The sequence below is a fragment of the Dromiciops gliroides genome, chromosome 2, assembly GCF_019393635.1.
Source record: "Dromiciops gliroides isolate mDroGli1 chromosome 2, mDroGli1.pri, whole genome shotgun sequence".
Classification (NCBI taxonomy): domain Eukaryota; kingdom Metazoa; phylum Chordata; class Mammalia; order Microbiotheria; family Microbiotheriidae; genus Dromiciops; species Dromiciops gliroides.
In genome coordinates, this window is record NC_057862.1 from 612,044,130 (window position 1) to 612,054,184 (window position 10,055).

General features: G+C 36.9%; 1 pseudogene; it reads right to left on the reverse strand.

The window, feature by feature from the left end:
• Positions 1-7,547: 7,547 nt before the first annotated feature.
• On the reverse strand, positions 7,548-8,235 carry LOC122739373 (annotated as a pseudogene).
• Positions 8,236-10,055: the final 1,820 nt, after the last annotated feature.

A 10,055-nucleotide genomic window follows, 5' to 3' on the forward strand; every position in this document is an offset into this window, starting at 1 on the left:
AAGGGTTGGTACTTAAAGTGTTAAATTTCAGTTACAAGGAAAATCCAACTAATTTGGTGGTGGTGCAGAGTAGTTAAAATGTTGTACTATATAAAAAGGAAATGTTATGGATTTAAAATAGAGATACAGAAATGTAATGGTTTCTGGGGTTGAAGGAAGGGAGAGAGAGTTAGGTTGAAAGGATGACTCCAAGGATGTTAACCTGGGTGATCTGAAGTTTGGTTTCTTTATACAGTTAGTGGTTAAGTATAGAAGTGGATTTAAAGGCAAAGATAATGAGGGTTCTCATTTCCTTCCCTTCCCTTCCCTTCCCTTCCCTTCCCTTCCCTTCCCTTCCCTTCCCTTCCCCCCAAACACCTAGAGAACTCAAATAAACTGAAAAGACTAGAGGTCTCTTCTCTCTCACTCTCACCATCTACTCTGCTCCTCAATACAGTAAGAGTCCCATATCAATGGGCTTTGACAATGAGTTTATAGACATTCTCTCTTTGGAGCTGCATAACTACCCTGTGTGGGAACTGCTCAGATTGCTGAATCCCCTTGTTAAGGGCTAAAATTCTAGCTAGTCTGTCTAAAATATCTAATGAGTGGTCACCAATAAATTATAAGCTTTAGCAAGAGTTAGACTTTTAAGCGTTTATTAAGGAGAATAAGAATTTAAGGAGAATAAGAATTTGATAAAGAGAGAGAGAAAGGCCTAGATTCCTATCTATTAAAGGGAGAGCACATTTCTAGCTCCGCTCTCCACCAGAGTCCAGAGGACAGAGCGCAAGACCCAGCGCCAGTCTCTTCCTTCCTCCTCCCACTAGTCCGCGTCACTTCCTGATGCCAAAGAAAAGACTCCTGGTCTTGCCCTCAAAGACCTTTGCTTCATGAGCAGAACTCTTCTACAGTATGTCTCCAGCAGGTGGCGTTATTCCAATCGTTACAGTCCCCCCTGTTGTTCCTCAAGAAACAAAATGTTTCCTTGACGGAACAGTAAAAAGAATATAATAACTATTGCTAACTAATAATATGTGAACAACAATATAGAAAAGGAAGAGAGGAAAGTTTTGTCCAGAGGGGCGATTTTTTGTCCTCATGAACTGACGCTTTGACATTGGTCTTGCAAAGGGAGGGCCTCTGCAGAGAATACATATTACAGATGGTGTATATTATAACAGAAAAAGAAAAGAGAAAAAAACAAAACAAAACTGTTCATTTAAAGTCTCTGAAAGTCTTTTCTCAGATGTCCTCTAGGTGTAGTCGTGGAATGGAAGTCTTTTCAGGGGTTGATGTGTGGATACTGGTAATCAGCCAGGAAATTTCCTACAAAATTGAGCTTAACACAACTTTAAAATAGCTTTGTCAATAATCAAATCAAACAATGAAAGTTCTCAAAAACATGTCTAAGGGAATTCAGAATCTTAGTTGTTACACATGAAACATATAATAAAACAAAAATTGAACCATTCTTTAAAATTATAATATTACTATAGTCCCCCCTTATGGAGGGTAATTGAGAAGACAATTGCTGCAATATTAATTAATAAAAATAATTTTTATCTTTGTTTTATCACTTTTTGCATCATCTACCTAATTATCCTCATGCCATTATGAGAAATTTAAAATCTAATATAATTAGTAACAGATGTCAAGGCCAAATTCAACACTGTTATTTATCATGACACCTGAGATAATTATGGGGGTTACCATAAAAGAACAGAGAAATGATGGGATATGAGCATTCCCACACTTGAGCAATATGTACTGCCCATACAGTATGCCAGGCTTAAAATAGGTGGATGGAATATACGTCCATGCCACCGAACATATTGGAGGAAACTGAGTCAGACTTAATCAGATCCATGGGATTAAGATGTCAATGGCATCAGGTATATAGGAGGGAGCATAGAAGCCAGGTGTAGAAGTGAGATGGGTGGGATGAATACTTCCAGCCATCTGTACAATATTGTGGGGAAAAAGAGAATAAAATATTAAACCAAGAGAATCCAACCTCAACATTTGTCAAAAGCCGTTCCCTCGGCCATACCTTGACTTCATGCATGTCTCCCCTCATGTGACAGTTCAGTGTCTGCTCTTACATGTATTCCTCTTGTGATTGGATGGCATCTTGGCCAACTGGCATCTGGAATTCCCAGGCAGGGGAAGTAATGGGCTTGGCCATGGGAGGAGTAGAGGGTGGGGTTTGGAGAGGAGGGGAGGGACCAGGGCAATTTGAATCAGACTTGATTTTGAACTCAGGCCTGGATTCCTCTTCCCCCACTTTGCCTCCAGGTGCTAGGGGATTAAAAGCTTCTAGAGGGTGGGTCATTGCCTCCAGGCATGCAAAATTAGAGCAACAATTAGTGTTAGAATTGGGAAAAGCTGCAGGAATCTCTTCAGGTTTCTCTGAAAAAGCATGGTTGGGAGAGGGAGAGATATTTCCTTGTGTGAGTAAGTTGCTGGCTCTTTTAACAAAAATAAAAAGAAAAATAGAAAATCCACAAAAACAAAGCATTAACATGATCTTATCTCCCATTTGTCTGGTTAAACAGACTAAAATAAAAAATAGGGTAACTAGGGAGTTTAAAAGGTGCATTTGAAAAAATTTAAAGGGAAAACACAGCCAGTACGCCAGTACTTAGCAGTTAAAAGGAGAGGGTAGGGGAAATTTCTTACCCAACCAGAAGATCAGAAGACTGAGGTTTAGCTTTCCTCTTCGTGGTCAGCCATCTGTTAAGGGCTAAAATTCTAGCTAGTCTGTCTAAAATATCTAATGAGTGGTCACCAATAAATTATAAGCTTTAGCAAGAGTTAGACTTTTAAGCGTTTATTAAGGAGAATAAGAATTTAAGGAGAATAAGAATTTGATAAAGAGAGAGAGAAAGGCCTAGATTCCTATCTATTAAAGGGAGAGCACATTTCTAGCTCCGCTCTCCACCAGAGTCCAGAGGAAAGAGCGCGAGACCGAGCGCCAGTCTCTTCCTTCCTCCTCCCACTAGTCCGCGTCACTTCCTGATGCCAAAGAAAAGACTCCTGGTCTTGCCCTCAAAGACCTTTGCTTCATGGGCAGAACTCTTCTACAGTAAGTCTCCAGCAGGTGGCGTTATTCCAATCGCTACACCCTCCTGAAATTCCTTCTGTGATAGTATTTTCTAATATCCCTTTCATATTTTTTTACCTTTTCTTTATGTTACTATAATTACTCCACACTCATATATATTCTCTAAAATTAAGAAAAAAAGAAAGAAAAGGCTCTTTGGTGACAAATAATTCCAGTCAAGTAAAAGAATTGGCCAAGTTCAAAGATATATATTTAATTTAGCATTTCTTTTTTTCATTTGTTTTGTTTTGCTTTTGTTTTGTTTTCGGTGGGGTTAAGTGACTTGCCCAGGGTCACACAGCTAGTAAGTGTTAAGTGTCTGAGGCCAGATTTAAACTCAGGTCCTCCTGAATCCAGGGCCAGTGCTCTATTGACTGCACCACCTAGCTGCCCCTAATTCAGTATTTCTATTCCATTACTGTTCTACCGTTTTTCCACTAAGAAAATCAATAACATGAAAATTAAAACTTAAATGACTGGAGGAAAATCTTTGGAACACATTTTTCTCATAAAAATTTAATAATAATTTTTATTGGTACAAATATCAAGACCAAAAGTTCTTTTCTAATAGGTACATTAAAAGGTCAAGGATGTTAACTAGAAAGAGAAAAAGGGCAAGCTATCAATAACTACTTGAAAAAAGATGCTAAAAAAGAGTCAATAATATGAGAAATACAAATAAAAACAATTTGAAATTCCTCCCTATATTCATCAGATTAGCAATGGTGACAAAAAAATAGAAAATGTGTGGAGCTATGAATTGGTCTGACCACTATAGAAAACTATTTGGACCTATACCCCCAAAGCTCCTAATTGTGGATACCTAGCAATATTACTATTAGTTATATACCTGGAAAGATAAAAAAGAGAGAGAAAATGATCTATATGTACAGATTTATGTGTGTTTATAGTATAATTATTAATATTATTGTGCCATGTGACATCATAAAAGTGAAATATATTCATAAATATACCCTATAGAAGATGATGAGATCCCCAAGAGAGAGTAGATAAGGAATGGTATACCAACACATAGTTATTCTGATGTGAATGTTGAGCTTGCAAAAAAGATCCAGAAGTAGCTGTCAGACAGAAGGAGGAGCATGATAGTATTGTCATAAAACCCAGGGAATAGAATATAATACAGAAGAAGGGAATGGACAATAGCCATATGTAACCAAGCGTCAAGGTGGAAGAAGACTGAGAAAAGGCAGTTATATATAGGGAAAAAGAGATACGTGGTAATCTTGGAGTAGTGGGGGATGGAAGCCATTTTGAAAGCAGTTAAGTGAACATGAGATAAAATCAATGATAATGAATATAGCCGGCTTCCTCTCCACCTCCCAAGAAAGGGGATGAAAATGTAGCTTTAGTACATAGTAGAATCTATGAAGGTATTTAAAGAAACAATGAATGAAATCTAGTCACATTTTCAGAAAGAAGATAAATCTTTGACAAAGAGGGAATGGAAGCTAGAACAACAGAATGAATGATCCAATGAGCATAACAAGGAGAGGGAAAAAGATATGATCAATGCATATATAAAGGGATTGACTGGTAAAGAGAATTCTATTTCTACATTCTTTGTACCTGTGAAGAAACAAATGGAATAGAATTGGCTTAATACCAATATATTTTTTCCCTCTGCCTTTCCCTGCCTTGAGAAATTGATGTTCAGTAGTTGGGGGCAGGGAACAAATTTGACACTGGCAAATCTGAGAAACCTTACATGTTTTCAGGTCATGTCAGACATTGCATTTCTCTATTCATGCAGAGGAAACCGAGGCCCAACCAATACCTTGTTTGTCAAATAAAATAATTTACATATTTATGATGCAAGGCTATATGAATAATCACTTAGCATCTTTACCTTTGAGATATCATAGTATAGAATGATGAAGGAATAGGGCTCTATTGGGACTATTGCATACCTCCTTTTTATACTTTACCTGGAAGATTTATAAAATGGAGATGATGGACTACTAGGCAGTATGATATCCTACTCTTCAGTGTGGTACATCAGAAAGAGCAATGTATTTGAATACAGAAGGCAGGCTAAAAACTTAGCTTTGTCATTTACTAGATTTGTAGCCTTGGGCAAGTCATTTCACTTCTCCAGATTTCAAACTTCTTACCTCTAAGATGTAGGCATTAGTAGATCAATTGTTATAGTTTTTTGTCCTTTGTTATCAAAGAGGGCCATGACAGATGTCACAACTTGCAATGAATTGGATTTAAGTGAGGTGGGCTGTGCAAAGTCACGAACTTCATTCTCCCCTCCAGAGACATCTGGGTGCAGTGGTAAGATATACATCAGGACAACTGGAGATGACTCTGGATGTTTAAGAAAATTGGGCTAAGTGACTTTCCCAGGGTCACACATCTAGTTAGTGTCTCATGTGAGATTTTCAACTCAGATCGTCAAGACTCCAGTCAGGTTCTCATGACTCCAGGGTTAGAGCTTTTATTCAGTGCATCACCTAGCTGCCTCAGTAGATCAATAGATTGACTATAAATATTAAAGACCTCTTTTTTACAATAAAAAAATTCAGAATTCTTAAACAAAAATAGTTTTCTTATTATTATCTAATAATTGAAAAAATCATAGTGTTAAAATACTATGATTTCAGAAACATTTCTAAATGAATTTGTCTTTTATTAATAACACTGATAATTATATAGATTATATATATGTACATATGTAATATATGTACATATATACATATTCACATGCATATATATGACATTTATTTAGTCTTTAGAAGATACTTTGAGAGATCCTTGTAGGAATTAATACTTACATATCTTTATTCTCTGTGCTACTCAGGCTTCTTACAGCCATTTGTAGGGGATTCCCTCTAATGCTCTTGAGGGCTTCTCTCTGGATCTCTTGACATTGAGTGGCTACTGAAAAGAATGCAGGTGGTCCATCTTCTCAAAGCATACCTAGTTCCTTTCAAAGAAGAGCTTTGCTATTGGGTCTTTCCTGTTATCTTCCCTCTCTACCCCATGTTGTTCATATTCTCACCATCCCCCAAACTGCTTTGTTTTTATTCACTCTATATTTTGTTTAAACAAATCTATATACATGTATACTTTCCTACTTCCAATTCCCTATACCTCATTAGAGTGAAACCCCTTCATGGGTGACCCTTTTTGTGTTAGTTCCTTGTATCCTCTGCACCAAAGCATAGAAGGAACATACATTCAATAAAGGCTTGTTGAATATAAAAGCTTGGCAAATAAATCTTCCTGCCAATATCATTTACCAATTATGTCTGGTAGCCTATTCATTATCATCATTTATCCCTCCATTGCTTTTGGGATGACTGAAACTTTTATTCTTCAGAGACCATGGTATTCCATTCCACAATATCATTATCACTGTAAGAATATTGATATGAAAAACCTGGACCTGTGTTTCAAGGAGAAGTTTGTGGTTATTTAAAAAAAAACATTTAAAAATTTCTCAATGTAATATAGCACAACTTTCTTTTTTAATCATTTATTTGTTTTTTATTCATATTTGTGTTAGTATTATACTTGAGGAATGGGTTGCATTGCTGTACATATATACATCTTTTTGTATACTACGGGAATGTACAACTATTGATATCTATCTATCTATATCTATATCCACATAGAAAGAAAGGAAGAAAGAAAGAAAGAAAGGAAAAGAAAAGAAGGAAAGAAGGAAAAGAAAGGCAGATAGATGTTAGGTTATAGATAGATAGATAGATAGATAGATAGATAGATAGATAGATAGATAGATAGATAGATAGATAGATAGATAGATGATAGATTAGATAGACAGAAAATAAATCAGGTCCTCTGGAAAGGTGATACATGGGGCCATCCTGCAGAGCACTAATGGAGAGGATCACAAAGGTAATCAATGCATCAACAAAGTATTTCTACTGTATTGGGTTCTTTTTTTTCTTGTTGTGTGTTTATTTGTTTTGGTGAGGCAGTTGGGGCTAAGTGACTTGCCCATGGTTACATAGCTAGTAAGTGTCAAGTGTCTGAGGCTGGATTTGAACTTAGTTCCTCCTGACTCCAGGGCTGGTGCTTTATCCACTGTGCCACCTACCTGCCCCCCTGTATGGTGTTTTGAGTCCAGGAATGTTGTCTTCTGGACCTACAGGAACCTGTAGCACCTATATGGCATGCAGTTATATATCTGTGAGGTGCTGGCTCTGCTTGAGAGCAACTATTTCAAGACCGTACAAGTCATATCCAGCATCACTATGCAAATAACAGGTTTTAACAAATAATAGTCATACTGTACTATTCCCCATTTCTAAATTCAGAAAGAGATTAGAATGTGTACATATATAGGCTTTATATTTCTGCTGTTCAACAACTAATCAATGGAAGGACCTACTTGAAAAGTTCAACATACATAATTCCTTAACCACTGTCATGTTCCCTAGACAGTAAAGTGGTAACACATTAAAAGGCTTTAACATTGTAGTTCCTTATTGATTCCTCAAAGTAGGCCTGCACTCTTCTTTAAACAGGACTCTTCTTCTGGATTCAGATTTACCTTCACCACATCTGAAATGCCATTCTGCCACAAGACACATGGGACATTAAAGAAGACATTGTCATTAATGCCATATAGTCCCTTAATCATGGTGGAAATTGAATGCATTCTCCTAAGATTCTTCATAATGTTTTTCTGCTAGATCTTCCATAGATAAGCCAGTGGCCCAGGAAGTGTAGCACTTCAGTTTGATCACTTCATAAGCACTTTCAACTACCTGTTTATGAACATCTTTCCAATTCTCTGAATAAGCATCTCTTCCCAAATCAGGATACATATTTTTCAGAGAGACTTTATCAACATCCCTACCACTCCATAAAGCAACTGGAGTCTCCATGTCCCCCAAGGACCCATTCAAGACAATTTGAAGAATGGGTACCAACTCTCTCCCCCATTAGGTAATGGAAACAGGCAGAAGAGAGATTGCAACCCTTCCAATAAGACAGTTTTTAGGAAAGCCACTTAGCTTCCAGGCCACATATATCAAGATAGCCACTGGATTGGAAACAATAAGCAGCTTGCAATTAGAACTTTATTTAACAGTATTTGGAATGATGAATTTATAGTTATTCTTATTATGCTGTTCCAAATTAAGATGACACATAGTAACAAATTACACTATTTTTATCCCTTCTATACCTCCCTGAATGTGCCTCTGTGAAATTTTGAAATGTTTTATTGACCTCACATCTTTTCTAGGCTGTGTTCCCAAGTTGAGGTATTCCAGAGAAACCACTTCATCCTGGAAATACACTCTACCCTTGAACTTCTCATACTGGAAGTAATCTCCATCTTTGCAGCCTCTATATCTTATTGACTGTTTTTTTTTAAATTAACTCTATTTTAGAAAACTCCCAAGACATCAATTTTATTCCTCTCTCCTACAGGTTGCATTTCTGATTCTTGAGATCTTCTCTACAATGCTCCTAGTTGGGAACCTTTGTATGTCTCCCGGTTTCCCATATTTACCATCTCATCAGATAATTTAAACCTATTCTCTAACATTCAGATGTCATCACAATGCTGGCTCTTGCCTTACCCAGGGTAGACCTTTTAAGTATAGATGAATTGAAAACAACTATTCATTTTTTAAAATTGTCTTCCTCACTCTGTTACTTTACCCTTTTTAAACCCCATAAGTAGGCTCCTGCTTAGGATGTTAAGAAAGCCAATAAAAATTTAAAAGCTTCCCTACTGCATTATGAGTGCTATGGTGGGTATTGAAAGATGAGTAGGAATTTGATGGATATAAAAATAAATAAGAAGGGGCACAGCTAGGTGGCACAGTGGATAAAGCACCAGCCCTGGATTCAGGAGTACCTGAGTTCAAATCCGACCTCAGACACTTAACACTAGCTGTGTGACCCTAGGCAAGTCACTTAACCCTCATTGCCCCGCAAAAAACAAACAAAAACAAAAAATAAATAAGAAAGAATGCAGTACATGAGAGGAACATAAACAAATTCCTATAGGTATTCTATAGAGACTGAGATTAATATGATAGTTGGTTGAAGCTCTCATTGTAGCTTCCCTTTTAGCACAAAGCCTTATACATCTTAGTATTGACTAATATACCTGTTTTGCCAGATCAAACCAAATGACGTATGCATTCAAAATAAAGGTTATTTTGTGTACATAGAAAAATAATGGCAAGGAGCTGAATCAAATATTCAAAGCTCAATGACAATTATTTTTGTAATTTGTTACCACCTCTACCTTAGGACCAGCCCAACACTAGTCTTGGCTTATAATTGAGTCCTCTGCTTCTACAACAAAAGCAGAAGAAAGATTTAGGAATAGCTCCAGAGAAACTTATTGTAGTGGCAGTCTTAGGAGTGTTAACTATTCATCATAATAGGGGGCAAGTATTATTGAGATCACTGTTGATTATCTTCAAGCAGAAGGTTTGATATAGATTTTCCTTGTCTTTCTCCATGTTGTTCCCACAGCCTAGGATGAATTGACCTCTTTGCACTGTGGTCTCTTCCATCAGACACAAAAGTGTTGATATAATCTAAATGTCACTGTTATTTTTCTTTCTTTCATCTCCCCCATTCTAATTTCCATGGTCAATGTACCTAATAAGTCTTAGTCTTTTAGGCTATACCCTGGAAGTAATAAGATTAAATGCTTGGTGATATTACCATTTTATGGAGATCATTAACAGGTTTCTGGAGGAGAAATCCAAAGATAATTTCCTCCAGTGAATGAGGTTATCTCCTTCCTGTGCATTGTGTGAATGTGGGTCCATTTACAGAGAATCTCTTTCTACAGTGAAAAATGGGAGGACACTGGTATAGCTGGAATAGAGCTTGAAGAAATAGACCTGAGGAAAGAAACAGTTCAGAATCATGCAGTCAGTAGCAGAATAAGAAGCAAGAGTCACTGTTATTAAATTTTCTTTATCCTTGACTAGGTTAGGCT